The following is a 17,440-nucleotide window of genomic DNA, read 5'->3' as shown; positions in this document are numbered from 1 at the left end:
ATACAAAGCCAAACAAATTGTTGGACAATCATGGACCTAAAGGCTAGAATAGTGCAGGTGAAGCATTGGGGAAGGGGGCTCCTCCATTTTGTAGATAGCTAGTAGGTATATTTTAATTATATTTTAAAGGGCCTGTAGCTATACTAGTATTTTTTTTTCTATCTGCAGTTCTTAGCAAGAGAAGAAACTCTAAAGTTGATTTGTTGTATATGTGCCTCTGTGTGTGTGTGTTTTGTTTGTATTAGTGATTTAACAACATTTTGCAACTTTTAATTTTTCAAATAAGTATATATCATACATAAGTCACCATACCTTCCATCAAAGTTCTGTTCCCCCCTCTTCCACAAACCACCCTAATTCTAAAAAAATCCAAGATACAATTTGGATTTTTTTTTCCTTGCAAGTTCATTTGCTCTTGTTAGCTTACTATATTTCACGTATGAGTGAAACTATCCAGTAGTTACCTTTCGCCTCTTGCATTTATTTCATCTAGCACAATTTCCACCAGTTCCATCCATTTTGTCCCAAATGAGAACAATCTCATCTTTTTTTATTGCAGAGCTGTCTTCCCATTGAGTCAATATCCTATACCCTCCAATAATGCTAAATGAGACACTTTAATCATGTGCCTGCATCAAAACATATCAAATAAAAATAGTCAGTTTATACTTCTGTATCCACACCTAGTCAACTCTGCTCCAATGCCTTCCCTCATGAAATTTCCTAAGGTACTAATGTCTTGAAAAAATGTTAAGATAGAATGGAACTTTGTCTCTGCAATTTTAAATGTCCTGCAAGTTTCAAATTGAAGCTTATGTGATATGAGCTATTTTATCAACACTCATTATTTCCACCACCCATTCTTTCAAAGGTATCACAGTTTTCTCATCTGATTTACTCACTAGAAGTTTCTAAATGCTACTTACAGTCACAGGTATAATGAGATGACTTGGGAGGCAAAAGCTGTTGCCCTGTCACTAGGCTAAGGAATTTAATTTCTGGTTGATCAGGTGCATAAATTCATCCTGTGTCATGTAACTGGGGTCAAAGCAACACATGCATATTTCACTCTGATCTTCACAGTGTCATCATAATGTCCACATCTTCCTACTTTCACTTCCTATGAAATAGTGACAAACACCACTGTCATTTCAACCCCAGCTATACAACTGTTTCTGTTTTGACATTTGACTAAGCAGAACCTCTAGGTTATGTAAGAAAAGTCATGACATAAAGAGTGGGTGTGGACTCTTACTGGAAGCAGTGGTGAATTTTCACCTGGGCTGCTGTAGAAAGACTGAAAATCTAGCCATTATGACTATGCATATTGCTGGACTTCCTTTCTACCCAAAGCTGAAAATAAGTTAGCATCTGATTCTACTCCTGTAAGTGAAGATGCCATCTCCTCTGATGTGATCATCTCAAATTCAAATACACCCTGAAAATTTACCCTTTATTCAGGAAGACAAAGATATTGTCAGGTTCCTGGATTGGTTTCCTTGGTGTAGATCCTTCAACACACATAAGTGTTCTATGTCCCCTGAAATAATGGAGTCAAAGGTATCATGCTGAGATGTTCTGGGCAGTTTTATCTTTAATGGTCAGGAAATAAGGGGGTATTATATAACAGAAACCTTCTACCTTCTAGGTTAATTCAAAGACATGAAAAGAATATAGTGTTGGATATGCATTGTAATTTTCTACTGTGTTAAAACATTACTACATAGAAAAGGAGTTGTAAGAATAAATGGTAAAATTAATAGGGCATTGCACAAAGATGTAGGTGTTTTCTTTTCCCTTGAAATGGAATCCAAGGTATTAACAACACAGCTACAAAGCTGCAAAAGCAGCACTGAACATCACCATGATTTTCCATGGGCAGCGCTGAGATTGAAGTTGGGCAAGCAGGAGGCGGCTGGAAATGGCTCATTCTAGGTGAGTCACTGCTGTCTACACACACTTTGAGATAGGTGGCAAATTTGAAAATCAAACTTATGTTCAGCCTAAACTCGTGATTTTGTTGAGCCACACTAAAATGTGGGTGAGCATGAGTAATGGCGTCTTCTTTCCATGTGCCTACTTCACTGCTGTAGACTTTCTCTGAACCAAAGCCAAGATGGCTTCCCACGCCCAGCTCACCTTCCCCCACATCCTTCTTCTTGTGGGAAGGTTTCTTAGAAATATACCTCTCCCAGCTGGGAGTATGGATCAACCTGTCAACACTCATGTTCAGCGGGGCAGCAATTACAGAAGCCAGACCTTCCACCTTCTGCATCCCACAGTGACCTTGGGTCCATACTCCCAGAGGGTTAAAGAATAGGAAAGCTATCAGGGAATGGGATGGGATACGGAGCTCTGGTGGTGGGAATTGTGTGGAGTTGTACCCCTCTTATCCTATGGTTTTGTCAGTGTTTCCTTTTTATAAATAAATAGTAATAAAGAAAGAAATATTCCTCTTCCTGTGGTGAGGGGATAGGGGGCTGGGGAGGTTGTAGAAATGATAATCATTGATTCCTCTAAGATTCTTTCCCAAAAGGAGGACAGTAGATACTTAAAGCACCAGCAATACTAGAAACTCATTATATACTTTCCAAAATGATATCAGTTTGGATCACATGCATGGTGAGGGTTGACTTTAATTTCTTCTGACCAAAATGATATGTTCTTTAGCTAGGCTTAATATTTAATTTTTAATTGCCCTGAACTTAGTGACTGCACAATGAACCCATTGATCCCAGTGGCCTTCTGTTTGTTTTCTTTCTTTCCTTGATAGAGACAGAAATTGAGAGAAAGTGGGGAGATATAGAGGTGGAGATAGATAGACACCTGCAGCATGGATACATGGCTTGTGGTTTCCCCCCTGCAGGTCAGGACTGGAGGCTTGAACCTGTGTCATTGCACATGGTAATGTATACACTCTACTGAGTTTACCACCTCCAGCCTTAGAATTAATATTTAAGAAAATTAAGTCATTAATATAAGAGAGTGGAGAGGAAGATTAATAATTAGTATTTGGGTTAGGAGATAGCATAGTGGTTATATCTCATGTCTGAAGCTCCAAAGTCTGAGGCTCAATCCCCCACACCACCATAAATCAGAGCTGAGCAGTGCTCTGCTAAAGAAAAAATTACTATTTATTGAGAGCAATGCCCATAATTTAAGTTGTTTGTTTAAAGTTTCCATTTACTATAGCTAACCTATAAGTTAATGCTAGTATCATTTACAGGTAGTGAATTTGAATTTCTGAGAGACATGATTTACTCAAATTCATGCTAAAAAAGTTGCAAGGTGAAAAATGATATAGCAAAATCCAATATATATATATATATATGTATATATATATATATATATATATATATATAATTTCTACAAAAGTTCCCTACATCACCACAAAATATGTTTTATCCTATCAAGATAACTCACTTGTGACTAGTAATCTCCAAAACAAAAATGATCTTATTTTCCATTTTCACCACTTTTCCTAAGATTTATTTTTATCAACAGTGTCCTGGACAGTCATCTCAATAAAAGTTGAGTATCTGTTATGCTGAAGGTGCCATACTAGAAGCAAAAGTAAAAAAGATTGATGGATAGAAGAACAATAGCACTCAAACTGGCCCTGTGTTCTATGCACTTGTTCACTTAGCCATTGAGGAGAAATGTGTGTGTGTGTGTGTGTGTGTGTGTGTGTGTGTGTGTGTGTGTGTGTTGCAGTATTCACACATGATAGAATCTGGTAGAAACCTTTTTTTCTATTTTGGGGGGTTATAGTACAGTTGCTGACACATGGGTGCAATCTCTCCTCCCCTGTGGTAGGTGTTTATAAAAGAAACCTTCCTTCTGCTGGGTCCACTAGACATGAAAGCAGCTATCTTTTAAATATCTCAGACATTAAAGAATGTACACAGATAAATACATGACATAACCAGGTGGGTGAACCAAGACACAGATAAAACAGAAAACAGCACTGGAGAACTCGGGAATTTCCTTTCCCAGCATGCCAAGGACATACTGGAGGAAGTAATGCCTAGGTTGCATTGGACAATATGGGTAGGATTTTGACAAATGAAATAGGAGGTAAGGAAATATTTTAATTTTGGAAACCTCGTCTATAAAACCAGGCAACTAAAGATCAAGGACATAATGATTCCCTTCACAGTGATAGCGAGCTCTGGAAGGACACAGCAAAGGGGAGTATAGATCTGGAGTGTGTTGGTACACCATTATTCACAGCAGGCTCACTGGCGTTTCTTGTATCATGAAAAGCTTCCATTATATATTCTCAGACTTTATTAATTATCATGCTGCTTTGAAAGGAGTTTTGTGTGTTGCTTCCATTTGCTAGGACACATGTTTGAGAAGGATAATATTCATTCCACTCCTAAGCGATTAGAATTCTGTTCTTATTACATTGTTGTTGCTAAATCCCAATTGAATAACTAACTTTTCTGTGTTTGCATTGTCTCAGAATTAAGACCAAGGTTTACTCAAAACCAGAAGGCAGGCGGATGGAATGTTTCACAAACCAAATTTCCTTAAGGATGGCGAGAGGTATCATCTTGCTAAGAACTGGGGCACAGTGTCAGGGGAGCATTGAATCCAGTAGAGTCAGGCAGGCCCAGAGACACCCAGGGTAAAGCAAAGGCCAACAGACAGCAGAGGCCTTGGTTCGTCTGAGTTTCAGTCTCCTCTTCAGAATGGTCCTGGTTACATGCATCTCTCTGGGAAAGAGATTGGACCAATGATTGCTAGCAAATTGTATTTTCAGCTCTGTTGAAATTGATGGTTACCTCTGACTTTCCTTGATAATAATTAAACCTGTGGATCTGTAAAATCATGAGGGCTCTTTGTGAGAGGACTAGAATTTTGCTTTTTATTTTTACCATATTATTTTTTATGTGGCTCTAGGTGAGCTGCCAACTTAATCCTTTTTGAATCCTTTATCTCACTACATATTCTTGAAATGGAATAAGCACAAAGCATGCAATCCTTTAAATGTTAGAGGATTTCTTCAGAAGTTAGAGCAATTTCAAAGGTCATCAAAACAGCTCAGCAGGGAGTGTGCCTATTATGCCATTTGTGTGACACTGGTTTAAACTCAACCCCTGCCCCACCACCACCAAACCAGTGATAACTTCCATATCTTTCCTTCTTTCCCTCTGCTTCTGACTTTCTTTTTCTTTTCTTCTTCCTTCCTTTCTTTTTTTAAAAATAAATCTTTATTTATTATTGGGTAGATACAGAAAGAAATTGAGATGGGAGGAGGAGGTAGAAAGGGAAAGAGACAGGAGAAACAGAGACACCTGAAGCCTTGCTTTACCACTTGTGAAGCTTTCTCCCTGCAGATGGGGATCAGGGGCTTGAACCTGGGTCCTTGTGCACTGTAATATATGTGCTTCACCACGTGCACCACTGCCCAACCCGCCTTTCTCTTTCTATCTAAAAGTCAGTTCAGAGAGTGAAATCCCAGCAACAAGAAAAGGAAAGTAATAAAAGAGCAAATGCAAACAAAATTCCAAAAAAAGCAGAAGTTCTAAGTGAAGTGATGGAATGGGGAGTTTTTACAAGTAATTTCATTTTGCTCAGAAAATATCTTTGGCCTAGAGTCCTTGAGAAAGTTGTTGGATGCCTTTAAAAACTTTGTTCCTAATTTTTTGCCTGAGCCTGACAGCTAACATGCAGGCAGGCCTAAGGTATTATCTGGGGAGATGGTGTCAGGGTTGGAAATAGGACTAGAAAGCTGGATCAGGGAAGAGAGTAACTCCCAAATATGGGGAATATATATAAATACTATTAACTGTAAATCCCATAGATTTGATCTGGGGCCTATATTCAGTGCAGGAACTTGTGTAACCTTTGCATCCCTGTAGGTCTGAGCTTGCATTCTGTGGTCACAGCCAGGAATGTTCTAGGTTGCACCCATTGCCAGACCCATCTTTCTCGAGTAGTAGAGGATTTGGGCCCAACCTCCCTTCTGAGAATAAGGCAGTCCCTACCATTATTGATCCACATTTAGAGCAATGTCCTATGGGTGACCATTATGTTGTTCCTGGTGGAGATGACCAGTGACAATGAAGAGTGGGATCTATTATAGGTCTAGGCCCATCATGTCTGTGTGAGAATCCCAGGATTCCCTGACTAGGGCCCCGATGAGCTGGCCTGGTAGTAAGCAGAGTATCCATCATTAAAGTATGCTGGTCTCTTGCCCTTATCCAGCTTTTGTAGTCCTTACTTTGTCTGGCAAGGTTATCCTTGGAGTGATTGAGGGAAGTGAAATAGGAAGTAGGTGAGGAGAGTAGGTCTAAGTTTGATCTATTTGATTAAGTACTTTATTGTCTTTTTTAGGTCTTTTAACTTGCTTGCTGTACTTGTTGGGTCACTGAAAACTATTGTGTACTCAAAATAATGGATTTATATATCTGTAGAATCGTGACTGAGCCCCAACTTTGCAACTCCTGCTCATCTGACTTTACAGGAATTTCAAAAGGACAGATTCTTTATAAGATTACAAGAGAGTAGTTCCACACTGCACCCACCAAATTTCTGTGCTTCATACCCAACAATAATCACCACAGTTCTTTTTTTTAAAATTTATTATTATTATTTATTTATTCCCTTTTGTTGCCCTTGTTGTTTTATTGTCGTAGTTATTGTTGTTGTTGGATAGAAGAGAGAGAAATGGGGAGAGGAGGGGAAGACAGAGGGGGGAGAGAAAGACAGACACCTACAGACCTGCTTCACCGCTTGTGAAGCGACTCCTCTGCAGGTGGGGAGCCAGGGGCTTGAGCTGGGATCCTTATGCCGGTCCATGTGCTTTGTGCCAAACCACCACAGTTCTTAAGGACAGATTCTAGGTGTGCTCATCTTCTGATACTGTAAATTCCTTATACTTGGCCAGTCAAGTGCTACCTCAACTTAGGGTAGAAACTTTTGTTTCTTCAGACTTTGCTTGTGCAGGGGGAAAAAAAATCAATATATACTGTAAATTCTACACGGTTCTGCATACTCTACGTACACAAAATGAGGAAGACAGTTCTAGCTGATGATTTAATTATCATCATCACATTGACTGAATAATATGATAAATCACTCCCTCAAAACTGGTATTTCTTCATTCTATTCTGTCTGTTCATGCTATGGAGAATCCCCTGTTAATATCATAAATTTTTTCCTACTGAGTTCAGGATTTTTAATCAACATTTTTCTCAACACACTGGTATGATATGGTATATAAAATAAAATGCACAAGTATGTTTAAAAAAAGATATATATTTTCCCCTAACTTACGGATACATGTGTACATGTGCTCTGTCTCTTGGACCCTGGTTCATATCTAGGTTTTAAGGTTTGTTAAGAGGTGTACCACCTGAAACGGAATTAAGGAGTCTTATGGGCTAGGAAAGGTCTCACCAGAGTACTGGAACTGAAGGGTTAACCTTGCAGGCATGTCTTCCATGGACCCGTCCCTAAATGAGGCATGCTGAGGTGGTACTGGTTGCATTGATTAGGCTGAGATCAGCAGGTGCAGTATCATATAATATGGGTCAAGAGAAGCCTGTTGAAAAATGAACTAAGTCCCAGAGGTCCTAGGACTGGGAGAACTATGGGTTTTATAATGAATGAGGAGGGTTCCTGCTGTCTTGGGGTTTAAGAAGACAATAGGTAGTTATTATTATAACCGAGATATTTGGAAATTTGGTTGACTTTGAAAATCCCATTATTAGGATTTTCTGTATCATATAAGACCTCGCCATGATTTATGTCATTTAATGCTATTTACATATAGCTCTATCTAATATAGTGACTTCTGGTCTCTCTGATCTAAGATTATAGTTGATTTAATATTTTTGAAAAAAAGAAAAGTCATTATTAGAAATGTATTAACAATTTAAGCCCACAATTAAAATTCAATCAGGTTACCAATTTGAAGCCTTAAGTGCTTTGATTAAAGGAATATATACCCAGAACTGGGGACTATGCATCAAAAAGTTTGAGACGTTCAATCTATTTCCCCATCTCTTATTGATTAAATAGTGAATTATAAGACTATAAATTAATAGGAGTGTGTATTAACACCATTCCCACCACCAAAGGTCTGTGTCCCTACCCCCACCCCTCTCTAGTGAATCTGAAACTCTTCCCCACCCCCAGGGTTTTCTACTTTGGTGCAATACTCCAAACTCATAGACTCTTTGGAATATACCTAAAATAGACCTGCTAACTTTTTCCAAAATGGAAATTTCAAGTCTCATCTGCTATATTCTTGCCTTTAGGTTCCAGGTTATTGAACAACTTGTTCTTCTTTATATCTTAATGCTTTTTCAGACATCAACTTCAGATGCTACCATAACAACAACCTGACTCCCCCGGGCAGATGACCTCACCAGTGTACCCTGGACCCCCACCTCTCCAGAGCCCTGCCAACAGGGTTGGGGTATAGATCAACCTGCCAGTTACAGAAGCCAGACCTTCCACCTTCTGTACCCCATAATGATCTTGGGTCCATGCTCCCAGAGGAATAAAGGATAGAGAAGCTTCCGGTGGAGGGGGTGGGGTATGGAACTCATGGTGGGCAATGTGTGGAATTTTACCTCTCTTTTCCTATGATTTTGTCAATGTTTTCTATTTTATAAATAAATAAATAAATAAAACTTAGTTCCATCAGGAGGAAAGAGTAAACACGAACACACTTTTTGGCATCCAGAAAGATGTCCCTCCTCCGAGATGGCCACATCCTAGTTCTGAGAACCTGTTGCCATTCAAGCGTGTGGCAAATGGGGCTAGGCTGCAGGTGGAAGTAAGGTTTCTAATGCGCTGACCTTAAGAAAGCCAGTTTACCAGGTTACAAAGTCTGGCCTGGGGTATCCAGCTGGGCCCCACATAATTACAGGGTACTTGAAAAGTGAAGGGGGGGAGATACACAGTGGGTTAAGCACACATAACGTGAAGCTCACGGATCACGGTTGGAGCCCCCTGTATTCACCTGCAGAGTTGGGGAAGGGAGGGGGTCGCTTCACAAGCAGTGAAGCAGGTCTGCAGGTATCTAACTAACTTTCTCTCCCCCCCCTGTTTCCCCCCTCTCTGTCTTCCCCTTCTCTCTCAATTTCTCTCTGTCCTATCCAATAACAACAAGGGCAACAACAAAACAAACAAACAAAAAATGGCCTCCAGGAGCAGTGAATTTGTACTGCAGACATCAAGACCCAATGATAACCCTAAAGGGAAAAAAAAAATTAAGAGAGAAGCTAAAGAGGTCAGAGCAATTTCACGAGAAGACTTACTCAGCTGGAGCTGACTTTGAACATGGAGGAAGTGGCTTTAAGCCAAAGAAGGCAGGCAGCTTCTAAAAGCCAGAACACTGCCTTACTAATACCTTTTTTTTTTGGGTGCTACAAGACCCCCATCAGATTTCTGACCTACAGAAATGCTGAACAGCAAATTGTGAACTTTATAGCCAGGAGGTTAGTGGCAATATTTAAAAGCAGCTCTAAGAGAGGACACAGAGAGGATGCCTTCTGGCTGTAGGCTCCCTGCCTGCTGCGGGAGCCTGCAGTCACATGTGTGGGATAATGAACCAGTCAGTCTGGTCAGCAGATGAAATTCAAAATCATATCAAACATGTTTAAACAACAGGCCCAAGATCTGAGCCATAATTAAGTATTTGAAGGCAGTTGATTCAGGTTCTGAAGACTCATAGTGAGCCTATCAATCCCACTAATTGGAAACACAATGTAAGTAAATATTATATGTTGTGGAAAAATATTTAAACTTTTAGGAAAGCATGCTGATTTTAGATAATTATCTTTAAATATTTTTGTCATGGGGAGGTGGTGCACCCAGTTAAGCACACTTAATATGAAGCACAAGGACCTGGGTTTGAGCCTCCCACTCCCCACTTGCTGGGGGGATGCTTCATAAGCAGCAAAGCAGGTCTGTAAGTCTCTATCTTTCTTTCTCTCTCTCTAGATATCCCTCCTCTCTCAATTTCTTTCCGTCATAGCCAATAAAATGGGGAAAAAATGGGCACTAAGAGCAGTGGGTTTGTAGTACTGAACCCTAGCAATAATCCTGCAAGCAAAAAATAAAATAAAATAAAATAAAATTATTTTTGTCATTTCCAGGGCTTCACTGTTATGGGCCAAATCATCATCATCATTGTTGTTGTTATTATTAATATAAATAGAGAAAGGGAGAGATACCTCTAGCATGCTCTACCACTCACTTCAACCAGGAGATTGAACTCAGGCAAGTCAACTTCTTCAAATAAAAAAAAGACACAGAGGAAGTACAGGGATGACACCACAGCACTAAAACTTCCTCCAGTACCATGGGGCCCAGCTCAAAACTGGGTCATACACAGGACAGAGCAGGCACCTTCCCGGGTAGACTAACTTTTTTTCTTTTTTTAAATTTAATTATGATAGACAAGTCAATTGGATAAGAGGGGTACAATTCCAAACAATTCCCATCACCAGAGTTCTACATCCCACCCCCTCCATTACAGAATTTCCTGTTCTTTATCCCTCTGGGAGCCTGCACCCAGGATCATTATGAGGTACAGAAGGTGCAAGATCTGGCTTCTATAATTGCTTCTCCGATGGACTTGGGCATTGGCAGGTCGATCCATACTCCCAGCCTGTTTCTGTCTTCCCTGGTGGGGCAGGGCTCCGGAGATGTTGGGATTTCAGGATACACTGGTAAGGTTGTCTGCCCAGGGAAGTCATGTTGGTGTCATGGTAGCATCTGCAACTTGGTGTCTAAAAAAGCATTAAGATATAAAGCAGAACAACTTGTTTAATAAATCAAGAAACTAAATGCAAGAACATAGCAGGTGAGATTTGGGGTCTCCATTATGGAAAAAGCTAGTAGGTCTATTTTAGGTATATTCTAAGGGGCCCATGATTTTACTAATTTTTGCCTGAGCCTGACAGCTAACATGCAGGTGGGCTAAAGGTATTGTCTGGGCAGATGGTGTCAGAGAACTAGGACTAGGAAGCTGGATCAGGGAAGAGATTAGCTCCCAAATATGGGAAAAGTATATAAATACCAGGTAAGCCATCTTGCTGGCCTGTACGAAATTATATTGGTATCATATATCCAACCAAAAAATTTCACCAGAAAAATTTACTGCCCACTTATCTGTGATTACATAGTGAAGTGTATGGGCTTAGCATCAGTTTACAATAAGTAGCTATGAGTTGCCGTTATTCTAAACTAGCAAAGTCATCATAACTAAGCCTCTGACACAAAGATTAAAACATTGGCCTTTATAAACATAATTTATCATGCAGAAGTTCTGTACTTGACAGTGAACAAGTCTTGCCTATCACTCACCAGTCATCTCAATATGCAAACTAATTAGCCACTAAGAGGACTGTCCTCTCTAAGCACTAATGAATCAGGAAGATATCTAAAGCTTTAGCCACTAAAGTAACTAAAACATAAATTGTTTAGGCAAAGCCTGAAGCAAATAGAAATCCCAGACCATGGAAATCCTCATCAGAGAGCAGCCTTGAGACTTGACGGCACTTGGCACACTGTGTTTTCCTGAAAGCTTATTTATAGGTATTATTTTTACCAAAGGCAAGTTAATGAATTGCTATGTTCTCAGAAACGTTTGCACTTCAGCCTCAGGAGTATGTCATCAAAGAAGAAAGATTGTCCCAATGCTCAAACAGTAAAATAATAAAGAGGAGACAGTCACACTGGCAAGTGCAGGCTGTCCTTGGTAGCAACACTGAGAAGTGCCCTGTTGTTTTAATACACAACACCTGTAGCCTCCAGAGACCCATCACTCATGGCTTTCTCGGTGATCATTGAGCTGTGTACAGAGCTCGTTTTATGCTGTGCTGCAGTCAACTTTTATCACATCATGTGAGCTGCTCCTTTTAAATTTCCTTGCTTCTTTTTCTTTCTTTCTAATACTTAACTACTTCCCAGAAGACTTTTTCATGGAAGGAGGGAGGGAGAAAGAGAATAAGAATGAAGATGAGAATGAGAAAGAGAAGAAGGAGAAGAGGAGAGGAAGAGGAAGGTGGAGAGGAGGAAGGTGAGGAAGAGGAAATTAAGGAGAGAAGGAAGGAGGAAAAACTAAGTCAGTACATAAGTTTCCTCCCAGAGCAGGGTGAAACCAGGCTTGACCCAGGGTTGTGCTATGGCCAAGCAGGTCTCCCAAGTGAGTTGTCTTGAGGACGCCATTTTTTTTTTTTTTTTTTTTTTGCTTCCAGAGTTATCGCTGGGGCTTGGTATCTGCATCATGAATCTTCTGCTCTTGGAGGCTATTTTTTCCTTTTGTTTCCCTTGTTGTTTATCGAAGTGGTTGTTATTATTATTGTTGTTGTTATCTATGTCATTGTTGGATAGGACAGAGAGAAATCAAGAGAGGCGGGGAAGACAGAAAGGGGGAGAGAAAGACACACATGCAGACCTACTTCACCGTCTATGAAGCGACTCCCCTGCAGGTGGGGAGCTGGGGACTTGAACCTGGATTCTTATGCCGGTCCTTGTGCACTTAACCCACTGTGCTACCACTTGACCCCCTATTGTTGTTGTTTTTACTGTTGTTGGATAGGACAGAGAAAAATCAAGAGAGAAGGGGGAGACGGGGTAGGGTGGAAGATAGACACCTGCAGACCTGCTTCACCACTTTTGAAGTGACCTCACCCCCTGCAGGTGGGGACAGGGGTGGAGGGTGCTGGTGCAGGGTGTGTGTTGAACTGGGATCTTTGCTCCAGTCCTTGTGCTTCAAGCCATGTGCACTTAACCCCTGATGGTGCCAATTTTTAAACACTCAGGAGGATTGTGAGCAAGTTGGTATTTGATTGATAACTTAAGATTAACTATAATGTAAGTCAATGAGGGCTGGCTGGTTGATTATTTGGGTGGTTGTTGATTTGCCCTGGAGAAACTGGTTCCTAGCACTAAACACATGTCAAGCTGAGTACTCTCAACACACAAGAATTTTCACCTTAAGACTCTAGTTTCTAAAATATATACCTGAAAGCAGAAGTACACTAGAGTTTGCAGTGAGTACCTCCCTAACACTTCCTCTCCACTATTCTAAGCTTGGGATCCATGATTGCTCAACAATTTGTTTGGCTTCGTATGTTAACTCTCTTTTCAATCACCAGGTTCCAGATGCCACCAGGATGCTGGCCAGGCTTCCCTGGATTGAAGACCCCACCAATGTGTCCTGGAGCTCAGCTTCCCCAGAGACACACCTTACTAGGGAAAGAGAGAGGGAGTATGGACTGACCAGTCAACGCCCATGTTCAGCGGGGAAGCAATTACAGAAGCCAGACCTTCTACCTTCTGCAACCCTCAATGAACCTGGGTCCATGCTCCCAGAGGGCTAGAGAATGGGAAAGCTATCATGGGAGGGGGTGGGTTATGGAGATTGGGTGGTGGGAATTGTGTGGAGTTGTACCCCTCCTACCTTATGGTTTTGTTCATTAATCTTTTCTTAAATAAAAAATTTTAAAATATATATACCTGAAAGTAGAAGTACACTAGAGTTTGCAGTGAGTACCCCCCTAACACTTCCTCTCCACTATTCCAAGCTTTGGGTCCATGATTGCTCAACAATTTGTTTGGCTTTGTATGTTAACTCTCTTTTCAATCACCAGGTTCCAGATGCCATCAGGATGCTAGCCAGGCTTCCCTGGATTGAAGACCCCACCAATGTGTCCTGGAGCTCCACTTCCCCAGAGACCCACCCTACTAGAGAAAGAGAGAGGTAGACTGGGAATATGGACCGACCAGTCAACGCCCATGTTCAGCGGGGAAGCAATTACAGAAGCCAGACCTTCTACCTTCTGCAACCCACAATGACCCTGGGTCCATGCTCCCAGAGGGATAGAGAATGGGAAAGCTATCAGGGGAGGGGGTGGGATATGGAGATTGGGTGGTGGGAATTGTGTGGAATTGTACCCCTCCTACCCTATAGTTTTGTTAATCCTTTCTTAAATAAAAAATAAAAATAAAAAGACTAGTTTCTTGCAGACTCCTGTCAGTGTCAGTTCCTAATGTAAGACCCATTGCTCTAGTGTCCACATATTGAACTATTCTGCTAGTTCCCACTCAAGGGACAGCCAGATCCTAAGTGTCCCCAGCAATGCACTCTCAGAGCGCTGATGCAGACACAAAAGGCATTGTCATCTGACCCCACGGCTCTGTCTTCTGTGGCTGCTGGGACCCAGCATAGTCTTTTCATGGTGTCAACTGCTGTTATATTAACAACTTTGTGTTCTTATGTCCCACAAAGAGTGTTGTTGTCTTATACAGTTCCACAGTCCCGTGCATGTAAAATAGAACCACTGAGCAGATTCCCTGGGTCAACTTTTTAATTCTTTTATGGGCAGGCGGGAGAGGATGGGAGAGACAGAGAGGCAGAAAACACCACTCTGCCATCCATAAAGATTCCATAAGGTATTGACATTTGAACCTAGGGTCTGGAAAGTTGCATGGTCTAACAGGTTGACTATCTCCCCATCCTGCAAAACTTTGTATTTCAACTGGAATGTGAGCTATATAGTATAGAATAGAAATTATTGGTCTCACTGCACACCCCTTATCCCTGAATTTACATTTCAACTTCTGGCATAATCTGAGAGACAAGTGATGGACACTGAGCTCAGACTCTTCCTTCTTCCAAACCAAACCTCTGAATCTCAACTCTCACTTCCATAAGGATAAATCCTTTCCCGTGAGGGAAACCCCATTTGACTCTAACTCCTGCTGGGTGTGCCCAAGCCCTAGACAGGATGTCTGCACAACTCGTAGACACCTGTGTGGGAGAGCCCTGTGTTTATAGCTGGCATCCATCGCCATGGGTCTAGAGGAAATATTTTGGCTAGTTTCTTTTCCCCAGGATTTCCTAAATCCTAGGGTAAATAGAGTGGAGCTTCACCAAATAGCACTTTGAAAAAAAAAAAATTGCAGGAAAGTATTTTTTCCATGCCAGAGTTCCTTAACAAAAGGAAAAATATAATGGTAAAGGTGTTGCTGATTATTTTACGGAGGTGATAATATTTTCCATTCACAAGTTTGTTGACTGTAGATACACAGAATATGGTAAATGGTTCCCTTTGGCATTGAAGCATCGCAATATGGTTAGGCCAAAGGACTGTACTTGGGCATCTGTTCTCCTTTTTCTCCTTTTTTTGTAATAGAACTTGAGAGTCTGCTCTGAGCACATGATAGTTCAGCTAAAGATTTTATGTCCCAGGTAGGTGAGATATGTGATGGTTCTAGCACACACAATGGCATGAACAAAAGTGGTGCAGACAGCTTCAGGGTCAAGTGCTTTAGGAAGGCGATGGCTTGCTCTCCATGGTACAAACTGGAACATGCAATGTGCTGCTGGTGAGCTAGTTTCCACCTGGCACAACAAAATAATAAGATAGCTTGAGCCTGGGTCCCTCAGCAACTTTGCTCTAGATTTATTCCAGATGTTCTTTGAGAAAGAAGTGTGAACTAACTCATTAAAAGTCTGAGTTAGGTTTACTGGGGTGGGCGGGGATTTGGGGAGTGAGGCGAGGTGGTGGGGGGACTTCTTCTTTGTCACAGCAGCTGAACCTGTGTATTAATGAATACAAGGGAGTCTAGATGCTGTCACCAGGCTCCAGAAGGAAGAAATAAAATTTTAAATATGTGCACAGGATTAGGTGATGAGACTATGCAGTACAACATGGAAGACTGTACTTTAAATGTGGAAATAACATCTACTGAGAAGAAAAAATGGTAACCTTAGATTGAATTTTATTATTATTGGATAGAGACAAGAAGAAATATAGAAGGGGAAATAGAGATGGAGAAAGAAGGAGAGACACCTGCAGCCCTGCTTTACCACTCGTGAACTTTCCTCCTGCAGATGGGGGCTAGGGGCTTAAACCCAGGTCCTTGTGCATGGTAATGTGGGCACTTACCCAGGTGTACAACCGCCTGGCTCCTTGTGGCCTTAGGTTTTAGATGTTGTACATGACAAACTGTGTGGTACTCTGAAAATCAACACCATTCAGAATATAATATGACAAAAGAACACTTTAGTAAAATAAAGAAACTTTCTGGTAGCCTCTGAAAGCTGCTTCCCTCATATGAAGTCTCAGACCATCATAGCCAAGTGAATAAACAAAGGAGATTTAAAAAAATACACTTGGATATTTCCAAGTAATTAATACTACTTGAACAAAATTTCCCCAAATTGAAGAGCACTTTCAAAACTTCCCTCTCCTTTTCCCTCTCCTGGCATCTCCAGGGAAGCTCTTCTTTGACTTATGACTTAGTTGCTTGATTCCTTCTAACGATACCATTTTAATTTTTCCACCAGGGTTTTCACTGGGGCTTTGTGTTTGCACGATTCCTCTGCTCTCAGCAAGCTCATTACATCAGAAGTGGGGGAGCAATTTTTCTGGCAAGGGCCATTTGGATACTTATAACATCATTTGTGGACCATACAAAATTATCAGCTTAAAAGTGATAACTTAATGCTGCTATTAAAAAAACAAACAAATAAAAAAACACCAGAAAACAAACTTCTCGATTGATTAAATTTCAGGTCCTACCTGAAGTTGCCCTTGCAGAATCAGAAAAAAATAATCTAAAATAATCTCCTCGACCATATATATATCCCATGGGCCACACTTTCCCCCACCATTGCTGTTGACAATGGGTAAGAGAGAGAAAGAGAGAGGGACAAAGAGAGGAAGAGAGACAACATAGCACTGTTCCACTACTTGTGAGTCTTCTCATTTTCATGGTGGTAACCAGGGCTTCAAGCTTGGATCCTCATGCATGGTAAAGTGGGGCTCTACTGGGTGAGCATAGCCCCTAGAATCCACCATTTTTTACCTCCCACCTTGGAATTTTTTCTTCCCATCACTTAGTAGTGAACTCAAAAGACCGTCTGTGAGAAAACATAGAGAAGACGTTATCACCAGCTCTACAAGTAAGGGTCAGAATTTTCTCTCATTTTCTCATTGACTAGAACTAGTACTGTGTAGGATACAATAGTCACAACAGTCAGGAAACTTCTAGTATTCCAGAGCCCATACTATCTCTTCCACAGTCATCACTCTAACTTCTCTGGAAAACAACAGCCCTAAATGGTTGATGATTTACTGGCCCATCGACTCTAGATCTGCACTTCTGAACAGTATGCCCTATGATGTTCTCTGTGTCATCTGACTACTAGAAATGTTTCAGTAAAACCTCATTTTAGGAGTTGAGAGATTTTAATTTATTTCCACATTGTTTTATTTGAAGATCTTGGCAGAGTGCTGAAATTGCAACTTCACTTAGTTCCAAAACAGAATTTTGTTGCCTTTTCTAGATGCTCTTATAAACTTTAAAATCTGTTGTATGCAATGATGAACCACATTAAAAAAAAAAAAAACTGGAATAGGAGACAGAAGACCTAGTTTCTTTTTCTTTTTTTTTATAA

The 17,440-nt window shown here is 40.8% G+C and overlaps 1 long non-coding RNA gene across 1 annotated transcript; it reads right to left on the bottom strand.

Annotated features, from left to right (window-relative positions):
• Positions 1–10,571: 10,571 nt before the first annotated feature.
• Positions 10,572–17,030, bottom strand: LOC107522397 (uncharacterized). The gene is made up of 3 exons (XR_001601468.2): positions 16,849–17,030; positions 15,927–15,998; positions 10,572–10,757 (listed from the first exon to the last, which is right to left on the bottom strand). It is a non-coding gene; the product is annotated as an uncharacterized LOC107522397 (long non-coding RNA).
• Between the last annotated feature and the right edge of the window lie 410 nt (positions 17,031–17,440).

Source organism: Erinaceus europaeus, chromosome 9, assembly GCF_950295315.1.
Source record: "Erinaceus europaeus chromosome 9, mEriEur2.1, whole genome shotgun sequence".
In the NCBI taxonomy this organism is placed as follows: Eukaryota; Metazoa; Chordata; class Mammalia; order Eulipotyphla; family Erinaceidae; genus Erinaceus; species Erinaceus europaeus.
Note: the sequence above shows the minus strand (reverse complement) of the source record. Positions and strands in the feature narration are given on the sequence as shown.